The 20,813-nt window shown below is 40.5% G+C and overlaps 1 long non-coding RNA gene across 1 annotated transcript in view; it reads right to left on the bottom strand.

The window, feature by feature from the left end:
- LOC115250756 (uncharacterized) overlaps nt 1–8,734 on the bottom strand; it is a 45,607-nt gene extending 36,873 nt beyond the window's left edge. The window contains exon 1 of the long non-coding RNA XR_003889338.1: nt 8,527–8,734. This is a non-coding gene — a long non-coding RNA (uncharacterized lncRNA). The remainder of the gene's footprint in view (nt 1–8,526) is intronic.
- Between the last annotated feature and the right edge of the window lie 12,079 nt (nt 8,735–20,813).

The following is a 20,813-nucleotide window of genomic DNA, read 5'->3' as shown; positions in this document are numbered from 1 at the left end:
GTCCTGCATGTGCCGACTGATAGAGCAGGAGGACATGTTCCATATGGTCAAAACGCTGCCTCGCCAAACTGCGGGCCTCGCCTCTCGCCTGCCACCCAGTCCCCGCCATAATGCGTGCAATTGAGTTCAAGGAGAGCTGGGTAATTGAGAGGGTAGGGATGGCATCTGACAGGCACCGATGGCTCCAATGATTACTTTAATCAGAGTGGTTAATGGAATTCCTTCAGGCATGTAGAAATGCTTAAATGTTCATCACCACTCACTTTTTTTCACCCCCCCCCCCCCGTTTGCCATGATTACTGATTACCTTACTTACCCTCTTTATGCTTTCAGTCTCTGTGTGAGACTCTGCTAATGCCTCAGTTGGTGTCTTAAGTGTGAATTATCACGAAAGGACTATATTATGATCAAAATTTATTACATGCAAAGTCTTTTAAATATAAAATGATGACAATACATGGCTGTAATTGGTAGCACTGTGAGTCAATGATTAATGGGGGTATTTCCCAACCGAGGCCAAGGAACTGTTTCAATTATGTTCAGCTGAAATGGTTTACTATCAGTTCAAATATCAGAAAATATGTGGATTTGTGCCAGATTTGTAAATAATCCAGTTTATTTCAGGAATGTACAGTTTGGACTTGGTGCCATTGCAATGCTGTCATCTGAATAAACATGTCTATTGTTGATTACTTCTGTTTATTTAATTGACTAGAAGGCCTTTATTTTAAATACCTGGAACAAAATATTTAGCAGACTCTATCTGCGCCAGAGTATACTTTTCATGGAAGCACTTTCATTGAGTTTTGTTTTAATTTTAGTTTGGATTGTTTGGATTTCTATTTAATCAGTTGCCAAAGAGGCCATGGTTTACCATCTGTGAGTGCCTTTGTTTAATGATCAAACCACCATTTATTTTAACAGGATTTTGATCATCTTTATTTCAGATCAACAAACACTATATTGTTGTCCATGTAATACTGTAAAACTTCAGAACACATGAAACCCTTAGTCAAACAGATATAGGTGCCCTAAATGGATGCTTTAAAAAAACAAAAACAATTATGGTTCAAACTTTGCATTTAAATATGAGTTAATTTTAAGTCTTATGTACAGAGTGATATTTAACTATTATCCATCCTATCCATCCTTCCTTTGCATTTGAAAGGCACCCTAACTGGGGGGGGGGGGGGGGGGGGGGGTGGATACAAAGGTAGATACAGAGATGGAATTTAAAATAGAGGATGAATTATTCTGTCAGCCATTAATGCCATGTGTATTATTCCATTTATGGAACAGGTCCCATGGTATGTCAAATCAAGTTTACAGTATATCATCCAAAAAATTGGAAATGACAGTGCTTAGACCCACTGTCATGCTCACATAAAAATGCCTGCCTCTGTGCTCAACAATACAGGTGCTGAAATAGTAAATACCATTCAATTTAACATTGCCAAATAAAAGTTACCATGAAATACATACATACACAACTTAAGAAGTCCTACAAAAGTACCTTTAAAGTGCTCATTGTGTTGCCGCTTGTTAAATTAATAGATGAACATGCTAAATGCAATCCAGGGAATGCATGTATTTGGACTGTTTTAAAGAGCAACCCCCCCCCACCTAGATGTTTGTTTTCATCTCCAGTTTTGTTGATTTGTATGTTTTAAATTGCTGTCCACGTTGTTTCAGACCCACGTTAATTGCACTATTTGATAAATGGCAACTAGCATGAGTGACTCCCCAGCTGAGGCTGCCCATGCCTGGCCAAAATAACAGGTTGATGTATGGTAGCCGTTAAAGTGTCAGGTCATTTAACTGGGCTGTGATCTCAACACATGTCTGGAATCCTGCCTCATGTGTGTCATCATCTCAGATCAGTGGTCTCTAATGCTTTCATAAAATGGAATCCATTTTTAGTGAGTTATGCAGTGTAATATAAATAAATATATATGTATATTTAATGTGCTTGACAGAATGTTTTTCTACACTTCACTATTTTTCCTCAAAAGAAGAGCTTGTTTTAGGTGCACTATTGCTAATGAAGTAAAACTGTATCTCGGAGTGTGTTTCAAAGTTTCTGTTCGTGACTCACATTTATTCATACATGCACTGATTTACTGTGAGATTATCTTTTCTTTAATACTCTACCCTATTTTTCCCCTGCTGCTGTGGCTTTCAGCAAGCAGGGAAGAGTCTCCTGGATCATTGCTAAAGAAATTAGTGTGCAAGCAGGGAGATAGTGCAGATAATAAAATGGTGGGAGGTAGACAAACAAATTTTCTCACTTGTGAGAGTGAGCCATAGTAATTTTGTTCACTTGGTTCTTATCAAAGTGGACTTGTCAAGATGGGAAAACTTGTTTTTCCAACTGTCCTCCTCCCAGAGTGCAGTGACAGACAGCTTGTTTGTGTTTGGATAATAGCAAGGCTGAAGTTGGCAGAGTGTGGGTGTGCTTGTTCAAAAAATGGCTTCCATGGAGGGGCTCTCGGAGCTTTTACAGCAGTAATGACGTCAGATACTTGTGATGTTCTCTGGGCTGTATGTGTGAATGTGCGTGGATGTAGACTACATGTGCAAAGAATAGCCAGAGTAAATGTGAAAATATGAGATTAAAATTGAAACAATATGTATATGCCAAGCACTGTGAAGGCCTCAGCAGTATGCATCACTTCTCTTCCCAAATAACTAATTTGTCTAAAATTCTCTACATTCCAATTTTATAAAGTCTTCATTTATTAGTCCCAAATTACTGTACAAGACTAAACTTGTTTGTTGCGAAAAATAGCCACTTAATCATGCAATCATGATGCATTTTCCAGGCTGAAATTACCTTTATCCTCAATGATGTGACTCATCTCTATTTATTTATTTATTTATTTATTTATTGCAAGGCAGTGAGTTTCTCAGGACAGTACACTTCCCTCTCTGTCTTTAATCAGTTATATACCTCTTTAGTTGACATTCTACACTGATGGAATTAGCATTGTTGTTACTCTCCTGCACTGGTAGTATGGTACAAATCAGTCAGCGAGGGTTGGGGAAAGTGATGTCCAGCAAGGAGATTCAGATTTGCCAACAAAGACGGTTGGTGATCTATTGCAGAGATGGTGGTGCCCAGTCATATGGGAGGTGCTGCTGCTAATCTTTTAGCATGAAACAAATTGCGCATCATTGCACCCCTATTTAAAGGGGTCCTACCCATCCACTTCTCTAGATGAGTAAGATTCCAGAAATGACCCACCTACACTTACCCACCCATAAGTGTATTAAGCCTTCCCTTTAGAGCCTCCAAATTCCAAATGTTTCACATGTGTGAGCATTATTGTAAACTAAACAGTGTTTGTCACAAACTAAGGGAGTTAACCTTTGTTTTTATTTAGCACATCCTGACAAGTAATTAAGTCTGCAACAGCACTCAAGGCCACGTGCCCCCCATTTTTACACATTGGGCTCAAAGCGAGGCATGAGGCAAAAACTCGAAACCTACACGCAGCTCCGATCTCATTTTCCATGTTAAAGTGTGTTAACAGGGGGAATTAGCAGCAAATGAAACCACCAGAGATTCTCAACTCATCTAACTGCCAAGGCCCTATTATAGACTCCACATAAATGTGTAAGGTGTCTTGGGAGATCATGGTTATTGAATTATGCCAAAATTAAACCATTAGCAGGGAGAAATCAATCTAACCAACTGGAAACAGTCATGCAATTCCATTCAGCGACAAAGCATATGGTTTCATTAAAACAGACATCTTAAAGAGCAGGATGGGTCTGTGTCTGGAGGATGATGTTGTGCACCTGCAGCCTTTCAAGAGAAAATGTACCAGGATTCGATACAGTTTCACACATTATGTGGCCTCTTCTGTCAATTTAACCTGAGGGCTGACTTTTTCCATGTTAAAATCATGCAGAAAATAAAAAGCAGTTTAATTGGCCAGCAGTAAAAGGTCCATTCCCTCTGCTGCTATCAAATGTTAACGGCTGAGAATGTGACCTGGTCAGCACAAAGAGCAAGGACACCAGGTCAGACAGATGAGAACTGAAATGGGGATCAAGACTGATCTGTTGGTGTACAACTAGGAAATTATGTATTTAGGTAGGTGTGACAGGCCCCCCAAAACTAGAAACAAGGTCAAAACAAAGGTACATGAAAAGATAAAGTTGTATCTACATTGAGAACAACAGTCAATAAGAGAAAATAACCTGCCGTTGTTTGTGTCAATGCAGAGTTGATCAAGTTGACATAATTGGGAAAATACCAGTGGCCACAGAAACCTCGTGCATAATAATTAACCATTACATCCTCCTCTGGGTCATAAATTATCCAATGAGAAATTAGCTTTCGCTGCGCTTTCACAAGAGGCACAGTCTCATTAGCAATAGTCTCTTAGCAACTCCAGATGTATGTATAAAATAGCATATAGTCTCAAAACCAAGAAGCAAAAATCATGAATTATATATTAATTTTCAAGAAGGAAAATAAAGAATTTCATTTTATCTAGAATAAACAAATGCAGTGAAATTAGTGATTAGTTTGAACAGTGATTGAAGTTATCACATTTTTTATTTTTTATTTTAATGAAGCACCCAATGACAGTAAATCTAGATTATTTCCCTGTAGTCTCACCAAGCCCCCCATTCCTTTTTACAAATTTAAATTGTTCAAAATAATTGATACTATCGTTTATCATGCACAACAAATAGCAGCTGGATGATTGAAGCCATCCCCTGAAACAATGACATTTACTCAGTCACAGTCTGTTGGAACTAATAACTCACATCAAGGTAATTACATACTGCTGTGCCTTAAACATCCATTTGTGCATTTTGCCACCTATAAATCGAAATTTGATTTCAAATGAGAATAACCTAATGCTGGAGAAATTAGGGTCTATGTAGGTTCTAAACAAATGCGAGAAAACAAATAATGAATTTACACCTCTATTTACACCTCTTATGAATTTACACCTCTTAATACTTATTTAGTAATAATTAAAGTCAAGAAGTTTAATAAACAGGGCACATGATGGCTGGAAAAATATTGGGGACACGTAGTTTTGGATTTCTGGTCTGAGTAAGTGTAGTTTATATATATATGTATATATATATATACACACACACACACTTATCAGCCACACAGCTTATCAGCGAGAGTCATTGCGCTCTATCACAAGAGAGGAGAGTAGACAGACATGCACACACACTGGAAAACATTGGGGAAACATTGAGAAACTTAGATTCCAGACCTCAAAAAAAATCTGCTGACATATGTTTGCTAACACTAACCAACGACACACCGGGGTGGAAACGATCCACACCATCTGTCTTCTCCTGCCAGCAGTAGGGAATGTTCTGTGTTGTATTACATAATTGCAACAAATGATGTACAGTCTCATTGGTTGGAGGACACAATGTTGGCATATTTTGGGAAGGTTACCATAAACTGAGGATTTCTACATATGTATTTTTTTAATTAAGGAGACTAAAGTAGTGAGTGGCACAATGATATGCAGATTTTAAGATGTACAGTCTCCAACCCATGAAACTCTTTTAACTTTAATCTTTTTGCAGGTTTCTTTTTCTTCTTTTTTAAATTTCAAATCAATTAATCTCTCACTAATCAGCACCTGATTGCATTCCCAAAAAACAGGCATTCAAACCTTGTATTCAAAGCCTTTCATTAATAGATGGTTAGATGAGGCAGATCAGAGCAGATCTGGGTGACAAGAATTTACAGAAGTTCTCAAATAATTATGGAAAATGTTCAAACCTATTTTGGGAAGACTGTCAATATCCAACACTGTGTATCCAACTGTGACTGCTACAGTATCCATTCTGCCCTTCTACATGCAAAATGAGCCTCCACAACACCATTTGTAAAAGCCAAAGGTCCTGCGCTGGATGACTGAGCCTACTTTCCCCATGAACAAACTTGTGGAAAAAAAGGGGATGGTGAGGTGTTGATCCTCTGTTTCTTTGTGAAGTTAATTATTCACTCCACTGCCAGTTCCTGTTATTGATGTTCTGCTCTTCATCCCTGCTCATCACGCTTACAACTAACACTTAAAATAGTGATGGTCATCTGGCCCAAAGATAAGAAAACTCCTAAGTAATTCCTGCAGATACAAACCAGTCTGGGTGTCATAGTGACACATCTGCCAGCATTTTGCTTTTCCATTTATGCAATTCCCATGCTGAAGCATTTAAAACAGATTCAATAGATCACCAAGGCAAAAACTTTCACAGTGTGGTCAAGTATTGGCAGGGCCTTTCACAAGTGACAGCTAGATTATTTTGCGGGAAATGTTGCGCAGCTTTCAAACACGCTGGACCTTGTTTATCAAGAAAGCCTGCGATAATGAAAAAACAGTCATCTGTTCCAAAGATTTGATAAAACACTGCCAGGGCTGGCCAGATGCATTAATGGATTAGAATTTAATTTGGGTCCATCTTTCTTTCAGAAAGACCCCTTTGGAAAAGTCCTTGGCAGGCGGCTGTGCCGGTGAGCATCGCCCTCCAACTGACGTGGCTTGCCTCACGTCTCCATTCCTTTGTCTTGCTCTGCTTACCTACCCCACCCAAACAACAGCTAAGCAAAGGAAGTGATTGATTTGCTTTCCTTTGTGAGTAATGATAAACTGCAAACTCATTAAGATGGCTGCCGCTGCATCCTGAGAGCATATTGCACAAGATTCAAATCATATTGAATCTATCTGCTTTATTGGGAAATTTGTGAATAATTGAGGTGGTTTGTTTACCAGAACAACTACCCTGAAGACTACTACAGTTAATGTTGAAGGCTTAAGACCTCAAGAAAAAAAAATCAGCTGTTCCATATGTCATTCCTCCTCAAGAGAATACATAAGATTTAATCCTCAGGGGATATGAAGAGCATTATCTCCAGAGACTGACTGAAAATAGATGGAGCAGAAAATGAAGATGCTTACATAATTATTTTTCTCATTTTAGCTGTTACCGTAAAAGTACTGCAGCTCTCTCTCCAGAGAGATGGGGATGGATGTACAGTACAATGACATTTCTGGACAACAGAAAGCTCTAAAGGTCGATGATGGAGCAACAATGTTGCCAAGATTTAAGGTTAACAGAAGCAGAAGACAGAAGCAAAAAAGTTTTTCAAAAAAGTTGAACCCAGCAAGAAAAAAATACAAAGCATCACTTCTCTGTCATGTTCTAGAAGTAAATACAACAGAGAGGGAAATATTTGCATTCTATTTCTATAAAAAAAAGGTTTATTTTCTATATTAAGAAACCTGAGGAATAATTACATGGAAAATCATTTCTTTCTGATGTCAACACCAAATTTAATGCAGCTGCCTTTAAGAGCTGTGAGGACACTTTACAAATCTTTGCCTTTGCAACCCCAGTAAACACACTTAAATAGAATTGCTCCATCATTCATCTGCCAGACTTTCAGAAAAATGACAAATGCGTCAATAGGACATAATTAAATGCCATCAGAAGAAAAACAACAAACCACAAAGCCACAAACTGTCTTCTAGGCACACCTATGTCTCCTGTTTTTTTGGTTTCAAAAAGGCTGCTGCAGGTCAGTTAGGGCTGAATGAACTTTAATCATAACCCTGCCATACAGAAACGTGATTAAGTCAAATTTAATCACACTGAGTGTCCCTCAAAGTGACACTCATTGCTTCCTCCTCCATTCTGGGAGAATCCAAGAGTTCAGGTGATTTCAGGCAGATTTTAATCTGAAGTGACAGGAATGTCAAAGGAATCACAAGGGGAGCCAACGTTCGCCTGCTAAAGTTACCTCTGCAGGTATATCTGGGGACCTTGAATGACCTCCTTTATATAAGAGACCATTTCTTCTCTGCAGCCTGTTTTGGCAAATGCCTACAAGCGAAAAAGTCCATTTCTGACTTTCCCCATTTACAGCTAGTCAGGCATGATTATGGTGGGGGAATCATGCAGATCCTGTGGTCAAGCCAATCATCATCAAGAGTATGTCAAAATTAGACTTCACACTTCACGCAAGCTTTTAGCAAACCTGCCCAGCAGCAGAAGTGTTAATTATCCTTCCACACTCTCCTTTCAATCCAACTCTGAATATAGCTTTCCAGAATATCTTAGCCCCAGGAGACAATGGATGGGTTCACCCATTCTTACCCTGACATTCCCTGTATGATGTATCCAGCAAAGATAGCCAGTGCCAGATTATATATCTTCTTAGAAGCATCAGTTGAACAGCTTCTATTATTGGAGACAATCCCATATCTGTTGGTTGAATAATTTAATGCAAATCCTTGACTTCCACAGGTCTAAATTCAAGGCGCTGAGGCAATTTACTGAAAGGGAAACACTTGACAGTGACCTTCCTGTTCTGCCTACTGATTAAAACAAGTGGTAGCATGAATGCGCTGTTTCCCTGAATAGGTAAACTGTAAAAATCCACTAAAATCAAATCAAGAGTTGGAAAGCAAAAAAAAGGCTGAATGAACAACCTACACATCAGGATTATTAGGGGTGGTAATTTGTTACACCTACCTTTTGAACCTCTTCAGAAGCAGCAGGGGGCAAAATGTCCAGTGGAAACCAGCAAACAGGAGGGGAAATTGGTTTTCTTTCATTTTGGATTCAAGATGGTGCAAAAAAAACAACAGAAAAATGACAAAACGAACAAGTGAAACAAAACCTGAAATCTTATCTCGAGGGGAACAAGAGGAAAGCAAAGAAAAGCTTGGACTGAGTTGATGAGAGGAAGTGAGACACAGGTAACAGATAATTTAATTGTTTGAGGGGGGGGTGAGGGGCGGGGCACAGGAGGAAAAAGTCTATGGAGTAAACACACACAAACAAATAGGGCTGAAAACAAAAGACAACCCAAGCAAATGTCATAATCCCCCCCCCCCCCAACACACACACAAAAAAAGAACACAAACATTATAGGAGTTTTAACAACAAGGAGGACTTTCAAAACAGGATTTTGCACTCGTGTGCAGACAAACACTGTATTAACAGGAATGTCTTGTAGGCTCTATGGATGACGGAGCAAGAGCTGCAGCTCTGTGCATTTTTCTAGCAGGATAACAAATTGATAATGACTGACCTTTGCCCCCTACATCTCGTGCCTCTCTCTTTCAGATATTTGTCCATGGATCACTGCGTACATGGGTTTGCAGCTTCACATGATCCCATAAGTGCCTCGCTCTAAAAGTGAGGGGGGGTAGGTGCAATAATCTCACTCTTGTGGCCAGTGAACTGCAGCTTGGACTAGGTTAATGCGATCATGGCTGCAGACATGCCTTGATTCCCATATAGCGGTGCACTCTGTGAAGAATAAATCTGCAGAGAAATCAAGAAACAGGAAAGAAAAATCTGTCTTTGTCTCTATTGATGACAAAAAAGACCATTAAGATCTATTAATTCTAAAAAATCAAAACATTGATTACAACTAGGCTCACAAATGAAAATAAAAAGACAAAAATGTGTAAAGTGTTGGGTGTGTGTAACAATGAGTCAAATAAAGCTGCCAGATGCATCAATACAGGGTGTTTATCAGGGCACTCCATAGGTCCGTAGAATTCACTGAGTGAGTGACCTGATCAGACTTTGCTCTGATTTCATCCAAGTGGGTGGGAATTGACCCTCCTGTCAACATAAATCCTCACATTAATGGCATTTTTTATATGCTTGAGATTTTCCATGTGTATGTCAGAAGTCATTTCAGCCAGCCATTTCTGATAGGAGGCATAAGAGGTTGGTATCCAGTCAGTCGTATGAGCCTTTTAGGAACCGCCATCCCCAGCATTAGATTCTTGCATTGTTGGACAGCTGAAACTGGACTGGCTGATGTCTGCTGTTAGCCACATAATGAATAGTGGCTAGACATCTGTTTCAGGTAGTTCCAGGTAGGTATATGGACAACTCCCTTGTCCAATTATCCCATGATTTTCATGTAGTATTCACATTACAATCATCAAAGAAAAGTAGATATAAATCGAGGAGTTTTCTGCAAAGTGGCAAAGAACATGTTTTAAAATCAGGAGTGTATAAAATTACGAATATGCAGATTGTGGAAATGGTGTGGGCAATCCAAATTTTAGCCTCAGCTCATTGAAGGACACAAAATGTCCACCAACATACAAGAAACGAGCCCCCTATCTCCCCAGGCATAAAATAGCTTATCTGATTTTGGGGGGCAAAAAAAGGAATGATTAAAACAAATTTATGACTGGCAGATTCAGAGTTTCAAATTTTTGAATTTTTCAGTATAGACTCGAGTGGAGCTAGCTATCAACATTAACAGAACATAATGGTAATAGCTGTCATTTATTGCTTTCTCATGAGAAGTAAATATTTATAAATCATTTTTTCTTCAAATACACCTGTTTGTGTTTTTGGAAGGTCAGCAGATTGAACTGTGCTCTGGAGCTTCCAATTATATCCAGTTGGTCCATAGAACAGCTGATTATCATCTCAGACGACCTTATCACCAGCTGCAGTCTCTTCCAGCCAGCTCCTGTCCAATCCCCATACCAAACAGTGATGGTACAGGAGCCTTGTCTCCATCTTGTTCCACCTGTGGACCCATGGGAAGGTGAGGGTTTGTTCAATTACAGGATCCTGTGTTTACTGACCACAAGAGATCCTAAGAGCTGCAAGTTCCCATGAGTTTTAAGGTGGAGGCCCTCTCCATCTTACCATTAATGGGGAAAGAGAAGCAACACGACAGTGACACATCATTTTATCTTCTAAAACAATGTTTTATATGTAATCTAAATGTTTTTAGATTTTAAATTCTGACTTTTAAGATATTTGCAAATTTACCATACATTATAGGAAAATATAAAATAGGATAGACATAAGTTAAAGAAGTACGTGACACTTTTAAGAGAGTAACAGATAATACTGTATCTCCTCTTGTGGTGATTGCATCTTAGATCGTGGAGGGAAGTTCGGGCAATTTTTTTTTTCTCATCTGGGTGTATTTCAGGCTGTCCGTCAGGTTTGACAAGTCTGAGGCACCTTTTAGGGTACACATCCAGGTGGCATCCTGACAAGATGCTTTATTCTCGATGCCTGAGCTGCTCACCCAGGACCTTGTGAACACAGAAGTGGATTAAAATGTAGAGTGTAAGGTAAATAGTGAGCTTTGTCTTCCAGTTTAGTTCTCCACTACAGTAAAGTGGGCATTGATGAGGATGCCACACCAAACAGACTATCAATCTTTCCCTCATTCACAAACAAATTACTGAGGTATTTGAACTGCCCCACATTGTGTGTGAAGCAGCTTTTCCCAGAGAGATATGACATGTAAACATGCCCGGCTTTCCTGCTAGGCTAGTTTGACCTGGAACAGGACCTTAATGTGGAAATGTAAATGTGGCAGGGCGTGGCCTGCCCTCCGCACAGGTGCCATATGGAGGTAATGCCTTAATTGGTGGGTGGGAAGAAAAGGTTTATATAAGGCACTGCCTCCAGCTGGCTTTAGTTGTTGTCCCCCTTCGACGAAGGTGCGGCGTAGTTGCAGCTTATCTGGGCTGTTGACCAACTGAACCTGTTTCACAGAACGAGCATGCTGTCTAGCAGCGCCAAGGTAAAAGCACGGCATGCTAACGCATATTTCCTCTGGTGGGCACGACTTAAAGTGCAACAGTGCAAGATCGTGTGCTTGCTACTTGTTGCAGAAGGTTTTTGCTTCCTCCCGCTATCCTTCCGTCTAGAGCGCTTTGCCGTAAGGGCGCGCGCGCTAGTTTGCACTGGGCAGGTAAGGCGCAGCAATGCGCGTCACTGACTCCCCCACTCACGCAGTTGATAGATAAATGGTAATGGGGCTGTTCTCGCTGCAGTTGGCTGCCGGCTGGTGTCAGTGGGTCGCGTTGCCCCAGCGGGAACCCCTCATGGAGTGGTGGCGCCACCAAATACAGTCGGCACAGATTACCTCGCTTACTGGACCCACTGCTGTTTTGGCTCAGTCCTTTAGTTCGGGACTCTCTCCTGTTCGCGCGCGCTCGCTCTCTTGTAAATTGTATTATCAACTTTATATCTACTTTTTTTTAGGTTGTTTCTTTTCGTTTCTTGTTTGATGTCTTTTAGACGATCTGGTCACAATTTATTTGCCTGTCTGTGTGAGGTGCGTGTGTGCTCGTCGCGTCTAACTGTTTACCACTGGAAATTGTTCCTTTCCTTTGTGGACAGGTGCTGCGGGCCACGGCGGGGACCCAACCCCTGGTGGAGGGCGTTTTCATCACACCCCTCTTGTGTGTTTTATTTATTTATTTTGCAGTAGCACGGGTGTTTTTAGTTTCTCTCCTTATTGAGTTTTACCTGCTGGTGGGGCCCCAGCCCTGTCCACCCCCTTTGTTAATTTAACTTTTGTACAGCCAAGATTTTGTTGTATTGGATTTAATAAAATTGTAGCACATAACCCTCAATCCCGTCTCTGCCTCTGTAGTAGAAACTTATCTGCGTGTGCCTAACCGAGTGATTGTTCACTGGTTAATTCCTGGGGTGAAATTCCCCAGGTGGCGTTGTCGTCAACCATTACACCTCTCACTCGCCACATAGTTGACACATTTGTGACCTAAATTCCAAGAAACCTGTCTGGGATTTCTTTGATCCAATCAGTGACAGAGGAATCCTGGGACTACACAATGAAATCAATCTGAAGAGTCAGAGATGATGCTGATGTATTTTGACAAATATGGGTCCACATTTGGGATTATTAGACATCCCAGCGTGGGCCCCTATGCATGCATAAGTAGGTACGCAGTGCTGGTAAACAGCATTTCCCTTGCTGTTTATTACAAGGTTAGTAAACAGTCCATCAGAGAGAAGCACCCAATAGTATTCAAGAAAACATCTGGTATGCCAAGACATTCCTTTGTCTCTGAAGGTTGTCTTTGCTTTTAATGTTGTTCATATCAGAGCGTGGTGGTTTGCTCCCACTGGCTATTCAAGTCTTTAGCCTAGACTGTTCCTGAGCATCAGACAGCCAGTGATGGATGGCTTAATTAAGGTGAGAGACAAAGACTGAGATATTTTCATTGCATTTGGTCTTGGTGGTTTTTGACAAAGAATGAAAATGGTTCACTAATTTGAAATGCATCTTGGGAAAATGTCACAATCATCATCTGCATACATCGGTCTTAAATAAATTTACATTTTTTTTCTTTAATAGCACAATTCCTTTTATAACATCTTCCCTGAACTGCTTGGGTGTAAGGACACGCATGAAGGCTATGATCATAAAATGCTAACAGGTTTCTGGCAAACACATAACTTGACAACTTGACTTTATAAAGACCTTATTCAAAGAATGCAGCACACCCAATGATATGAAATATAATTTTTATTAAAATTTTAAAAAATGAACAAATTCCTGAGCAGCATGGCGAGCTTCAGTGACACAAAAGTGCTGTCCATTCATTTTTGCATCTATTTAAATATACATGTGAGCATAGATCTGTACTGATCGGTAGTCATCACATAATCATACATTTTCTTTGAAACACCACTTACTCCTAATCAGTATCACTGAGGTGGAAAATGACACAAGACAAGATACCAATCCATTGGATGGGCGGGCATACACTTAATTCACTAATCCATCTAGGGGCAATTTACAGTGTCCATTCACCATAATGTGCATGATTGTGGTTTGGAGGAAGAATCAGCCTCTATCAGGTTTGAAATAGTATTGCTCTATTATTCTGCCACAGGATCCGCTTGGTTTAATGTCAAAAGACACCACTTTCAGCAAAGAGCAGGGTTTTTTTTTTGTTCATATTTTCTCCCAAACAGCCTGACTCAGACTGTCAGGATTACTCCTTATCATTTGTAATGTTTTTTTGTGTGCTCTTTATTTAAATTTATCAGAGCATCCCTTTAGGCCTATTTGAGTCCATTCTATATTTGTGTAATATAATAAAAAAAGAGTATGGTAATTTCGTAGGTAATGCGAGAAGGATTAAATGTGGCTATGTGTGAGCATGTTTAGTAAGGACAAAAGAATGTAATATCTGCTTAGGTTAGGCTAGTCTCGCCTGGGCGCCTCCGAGTATGCTGAGAACCGCTTCAAGGTAGTCAAAGAAGCCTTGGGACCCACATGGCCGTGGACATGTGTGATATGGTACCCTGGTAAAAATGTGTAGTCAACACATGAGCAACGTGACTCAGCAAGCATAAACTTGCCCCCGCCTGTGTGAGAAAATGTAACTAATGCAGACTATGTAACTAAGATACGCTTCCTGCTATATAACCTTGCATGTATTGTAATAAAAGGAGACAATGCTGGGGGTGAGGAAGAGTCCCCGGGACAGCGCGAAGGCAGACATGTCTGTAACGGAGCGGGACTCCCCTTGGCCAAGGTAGAAAAGGAACTTTGACGTCTGGTCTCAAGTTGTGGTGAACTTCGGTCGTGCGCCTGTCTGAGTACACTTCTGAGGATGATTTAGAGAGCTGATCCATTTCTGGAAGGATAGTTAGTGATCATCAGCTTTTCGTTGCTGTTCTGAAGTTGCTTTCTTTCTTTTTTTCTTTTCTTTCCTATGAAAGAAAAGAAAAGCTGAGTGCTTGTTTTGAAAATCTTCAACGTTACATCTTTTGTTGGTCAATAATTTTTTGCCAAATATCAATCAGGAACAATGGGAGTCAGGGACAGCTTCACCCATCTGCTGCAAGGCAGTTAAATGCAAAATGATCGTACAAAACTGTGTTTGAGAGAACATAATATAGCCTCTGATAGAAAGTGCATAATTTCTAGTCATATGCTCAATTTTTGTTGTTCTTCCTTTAGTCCCTTTTTTACACAACATATTTACCACTAGGATAGGTCACTCATTCAGAACATCTGCTTACAGAGCCTTCATTTTGCCCATTTTATTTTACCTTGGGTTTTTCCATGTTTGTATCTATCTGTGCAGTGAATCAATAGTTGGTTCTGTGACAACATCTGTGATGGCAATTACTGAATGACAATAAAAACAACTGTTTTAACAGAAGATTAAATTATGGTTCTGACCCTCCTTCCACCAACAATGGCTTGCCAACAAAGGCTTTCGCAAGCCAGACTACTGTAGTGTTGTCTCTTGTCACACTGTTATTTCTGCCACCCGACAGCATAATTTAGAACTCTCCTTGTTTTTACTTCATCACTTTCTGTCTTCCTCCTCTGTACTACCCTGTGCCCTGCTTCCTGCCTCTTGGCTTCCTTACCCCCGCTCCACCTGTATTATCCTCTGAATAATTCCCTCTGTATCAAGTCATATGTCTGTTCTTTTTGTTCCCAATCCCATGAAGGTGCGAGCCTTGAAGCACCAGTTGTGGGCAGAACATTTTTTGGGCAATCCCCCATCCCTCTCTTTCTTTTCTGCCATTCCTCTGATTTCAGGACATCCAACTACCACTTCTTCTGTGACACCACGTGGAATTACCGTCATCCTAAATTTGACTGCTGCCAAACAACACGTGCTGTGTCCTTGCGGTGTTGTTCATCAGTATAAAATTACATTTGTTTGTTCCACCATGGAAGAACCATATTTTCTGTTTTATTGATATTTGGGAATATGAATGATGTCGGATGTCAGGTTTCCACAAAGGACCCGGAAACATTCTTGGTATTGTTAATTTCTTTTGTGCATTTTCCCCCTATGAAAACCCTTCCACAATGCACCTTCTCATCCATTGAACGTATTGCTGAAATGTTTGTGGTTGAAAGTGAACATTTTACAATTTTGGAAACTCAGTTATTGTTGGTTCAAACCAACTTCAAGCTTGCAAAGATATGGCGTGCATAAGGCATACTGTCAATTCAGAAACTAGTTTTTAATTGATTTTGCGTTATCCAAGACATGCTAAATCCTTATTAGAGCATGGCAACATATGTTTTTCAATAAAACAAAGGAATACTTAAATCAGAGTCAAACAACAAATGTTGTGGTGACATGAAAACTGTGGTGACATGAAACTGAAAATAACTTTCTGACAGTTGAAAGCAACTTGGAGACACAAGCTGCTTCTGATATGATATAAAAGAGGGAAATCTATGAGTTTATTAGTCTCGTATGTTGCATAATGGGCTACAGTGGATTGTTTATTTTTTGTTTGTTTCTTTACTTTTTTAATATCTGCAGTAATCTTTAATCAGGATCACAAGGTGATCGGGAATAATATCATGCATCTTCTGGTGTGCATCCAAAATCATTTGTAGGATTTGCATTTGTTTTGTGTTTCAGCTGTCTTATAAGTGTCAATGAAAAACAATTCATTTGGCAGTCATCACAACAGGATGTATGACCAGCCAACTGAACATTCCTGTTGCATTCTACTGACCTATGACTTCATTTGGATTTTATTCTTGCCTGGTGATTAATTTGCCTCAGAAATACTCTATTTTAAAAAAAATCACAAATCAAAACAAGTCCATCAATCACCGGCATGTTGTTTTCTTTCCCTACTAGAGGAGGAGGAAAAAAGTGCCTGATTTATACACTGACCAGCCGTGGCTGTTTTACTCCATGTGTATCACTTTCAAGTCATGCCTTCTGGCAGCCACACATGCCCAGCTGACATCTCCCCAGCACACACTCCTCGTTTCAGTGTGAAATAGGTGACATAGCTACAAGCAGTTAATGTTTGAAAGAGTGAGACTGATGTCTGGAGCTCCGTCACACTCATCTCTGCGCAGTCCTTTTACTCTTCATTTCTGTCAGATGTGCAACATCTACTCACTGTTGTCTTGTCTTGTCTTTGGTTTTGTGGCGATGCCTACATGACTCGTGTCGACATGCTGCTGGTTACACTGTCCTTACTTGTCAGGTGGGGATGACAGACCAGCTCCTGACGTGCAGGGACACTAAAGACACAGTTTTAATTCCTGGTTGTCACACAAGGTTAAAAAAGAGACATCACAAAACCCCAAAACATCAATTCAGAGGCACTATGAAGAGATAATTCAGGTAAGTCAAGCGGAATTGACATCACTTTGTGTTCATGTGGTTTCTGAGGCATCGTATCAAGGATTACAGAACTTTCAAAATAGTACTGAATAATACTGAAAGCAAACAATGGCTGCCATCACCAGTCCAGACTTTACAGTTTCCAATATTAATACATGTAGCCAAAAATAGAAGAGGACTTAAATGGAGATTCTTTTTTTTTTTGTTTTATTTTATTTTCACAGTTTTTAATCTTTCACTGTGTGTTGTATACACTAAAAAAAGATAGGTGAAAAAGAGAATATAAAATAAATCTAATAATCAACTCAATGTTAACATCAGTGTTATTGACCTTTCTGGCTAGATCAAAGTTGTATTTTCAGTATCTGTCAATATGCAAATTATTTTTCTGCACCAGCGTAACCAACTTTGTATTCATGTAAGTTTTTCTGCCAGTTTTTTTTTTTTTTTTACTAAAATTATCTCAATATTAAATTAAAATTAGATTTTATTTGCTGCTAAATTTGCAGTGCAGTGCCATAAATGCTACCATATTAGCAGTGCTTAAGTGAAGATTTTCATCAACACATAAACTAGGTTCTAGTTTTTGCCCAGTTTTTTCTGAAAAAAGAAGAAAAATGGGTTTATTACAGAAGATTAATAAATAGTTTTCTGTTCAGTAAATCAACTGAGCAGATGGCAGATAATGCATTGGATGTTTTCCTTTGTCTTTGAAGCCATTTCTTACTGGTCCTATGATGTTCAGTAAACTACATCTGGATCTGCTGTTAATACATGTGTTCAGTGGTCACTGGTGCTTGTTTTTCACTCTGTGAAAAGGAGCGAGTGACACATTTGCAGAGGAATATAATGGCACTGAGCTCATTTTATTCCTTTTTGTTACCATTGGGAGGCCAGTTATCATATGTCCTCTCTGCATGACACCTAAGTGCAACTGTGGAGAGCCAGACTCTACGAATGTTTCACGAGGGAATATATTATGATTTTTACTTTTGCTTTACTGTTGGCGGACTGACAGCTCCAGTTTTACATCCATCTTTTTTCTCTTGTTTTCTTAACCGATTAATCCCTTATGGCAGGGGTGGGGAACCCCTGGCCTCCGGGCCGTATACGGCCCACGAGACCATTCTACCGGCCCACAACGCAATAAGATTTTTATATTTTATATGTGCACTTATACAGTGGGACCGTTCGCTAAACTCCGCGAACTGCGAGTAGCAGCGGTAGCGTATTTTTGCCTTTCGTATCCTGAAATTTCTTTCATAACAAGAGGAAATATTTTCCCGTTTTCTGAGATAAAACAGACGGTTATGTTATGTCTGAGTCAAGGTCAGGGTCAGTGAACACAGCATGTGATACACGTAGTGGGCTGGACTGATTGACATGGACGAAAAATTGATGCATCATGGCGACTGTCAAGAAAAGGAAGGTGGATGCAGAATGCCGTGTATTCCAAGAGAAATGGACAAATTATTTTTTCTTTGTTGAAGTAAAAGGCAAGCCAGTGTGCCTAGTTTGTGGCGAGGCGCTGGCAGTGATGAAAAAGGCAAATCTCGAGCGCCATTACAGCTCGAAACACGCTAAACTCGAGTTGAAAGGACAGATGCGTTTGGATAAAATTAATGCTCTTCGTCAGAATTTGGAGGCTCAACAAGCAGCTTTCACACGACCATGTACCGTCAGAGAGAATATTACGCGTGCAAGTTTTGTAGTGAGTAAATTAATAGCCACGAAGCTGAAACCTCACGCTGAACGAGAGTTCATGAAGGAGTGCCTCGTAGCCGCCGCTGAGGTGCCCGCGCCGGACAAAGTAAAATTGTTTCAAAGCGTGAATTTTTTTTTGTGAATAACTTTGAATCTAAATATGTAGTCAAAGTATATGTGGGACTAATATTTATGGTGGAAATCACAATATGCCAGGAATTGTTGCGCTTGGCGGAGGTCTGCGCTCTCCGAGTGCTTTCTAGTTGTTATTATTATTGTCTTTATCTTTCTTTCTTCATTTATTTTCTTGATTATCTTGTTGTATTACGGTTTTTGTGAGTAGAGGCCTCGAACAGGCCCTTATGGGTCTCTTGCCTCAACTCTGCACCTCTTTTTTTTTTTTATTGTTTTGTATGATCATGTAATGGTGATTTTATATGCATGTGTGCTAAATAAATAATTCAAATTCAAACGCAGCAATCATGAGACTTAGTAACACAGTGGTTATAGACTGGGTTTTTTTTTCATCTTTTTTTGCATCCCGAGGTATGTGTTCATAATAGTATGGCCCTCAGAGGACTTTGAAAATTGAAATGGCCCTCGATAAGAAAAAGGTTCCCCAGCCCTGCCTTATGGGGTCATGGGGAGGGCGCACGTGTAGGTGAAGGAGTACACCCCTGGATGAGTCACCAGTTCATTGCAGGGCCCTATATATATATATATATATATACAGTATGTATATATAAATCTAAAATATCTCTTCCTCGCCCTCCTGGGCAGTGCCTCCTTCCTTCAGACGGGTCCTCTACCAGAGGCCTGGGAGTCTGAGGGTTCTGCGCAGGATCTTAGCTGTTCCTAGGACTGCGCTCTTCTGGACAGAGATCTCTGATGTGGTTCCTGGTATCTGTTGGAGCCATCTACTCAGGTTGGGTGTTACTGCCCCTAGTATCCTAATCACTACTGGGACCACTGTTGCCTTCATGCCCCACATTCTCTCCATCTCCTCCTTCAGCCCTTGGTACTTCTGCAGCTTCTCGTGTTCCTTCTTCCTGATGTTGCTATCACTTGGGATTGCTACATCTATCACCACCACTGTGTTTATCCACCACCACTATGTCAGGCTGGTTGGCCACCACCATATTGTCAGTCTGGATCTGGAAGTCCCACAGGATCTTGGCCTGCTTGTTCTCCAGCACTCTCGGGGGTGTCTCCAGATGCATATGTTCCTGTACACTATGCCAGCTACCTGGTTATGCCGCTCCATTTATCCTTGCCTGCTAGCATCTTGCACCCTGCTGTGATGTGATGGACTGTCTCAGGGGCATCTTCACACAGTCTGCACCTGGGGTCTTGTCTGGTATGGTAGACCCTGGCCTCTATTGCTCTGGTGCTCAGGGCCTGTTCTTGTGCAGCCATGATTAGGGCCTCTGTGCTGTCTTTCAGTCCAGCCTTTGCCAGCCACTGGTATGTTTTCTCGATATCAGCCACTTCCTCAATTTGTTGGTGGTACATTCCATGCAGGAGCTTGTCCTTCCATGATAGCCCCTCAGGTTCCTCCTCCTTAGTGGGCTTTTGTTGCCTGAGGCATTCACTCAGTGGGTCAGTGGGGACCATCTTCTTGATGTACTCTCGGAGGCTTGTTGTTTCCTCCTGGACAGTAGTTCGGGCACTTACTAGTGCAACTACCACTGTTGCCTTCATACCCCACATTCTCTCCATCTCCTCCTACCAAGGGCTGAAGGAGGAGATGGAGAGACTGTGGGGCATGAAGGCAACAGTGGTCCCAGTCGTGATTGGGACACTAGGGGCAGTAACACCCAACCTGAGTAGATGGCTCCAACAGGAACCACATCAGAGACATCACATCTCTGTCCAGAAGAGCACAGTCCTAGGAACAGCTAAGATCCTGCGCAAAACCCTCATACTCCCAGGCCTCTGGTAGAGGACCCGAGTCTGAAGGAAGGAGGCACTGCCCAGGACAGCAAGGAAAAGCTATATATATATATAAATATATATATATAAATAAAGGAACAAAAAATAAGAAAATCTATGTTGACATGTGTCACAATGATACAACCCAACGTTGAAAAGGTTTGGATTTCATCATTATGACAGGCAAATTTGATATCAACTTGTCTGTTTGGATTTTATGTTGTCAGCAGCAGACAA

This window comes from Takifugu rubripes, chromosome 8 (assembly GCF_901000725.2).
Source record: "Takifugu rubripes chromosome 8, fTakRub1.2, whole genome shotgun sequence".
NCBI lineage: Eukaryota > Metazoa > Chordata > Actinopteri > Tetraodontiformes > Tetraodontidae > Takifugu > Takifugu rubripes.
Note: the sequence above shows the minus strand (reverse complement) of the source record. Positions and strands in the feature narration are given on the sequence as shown.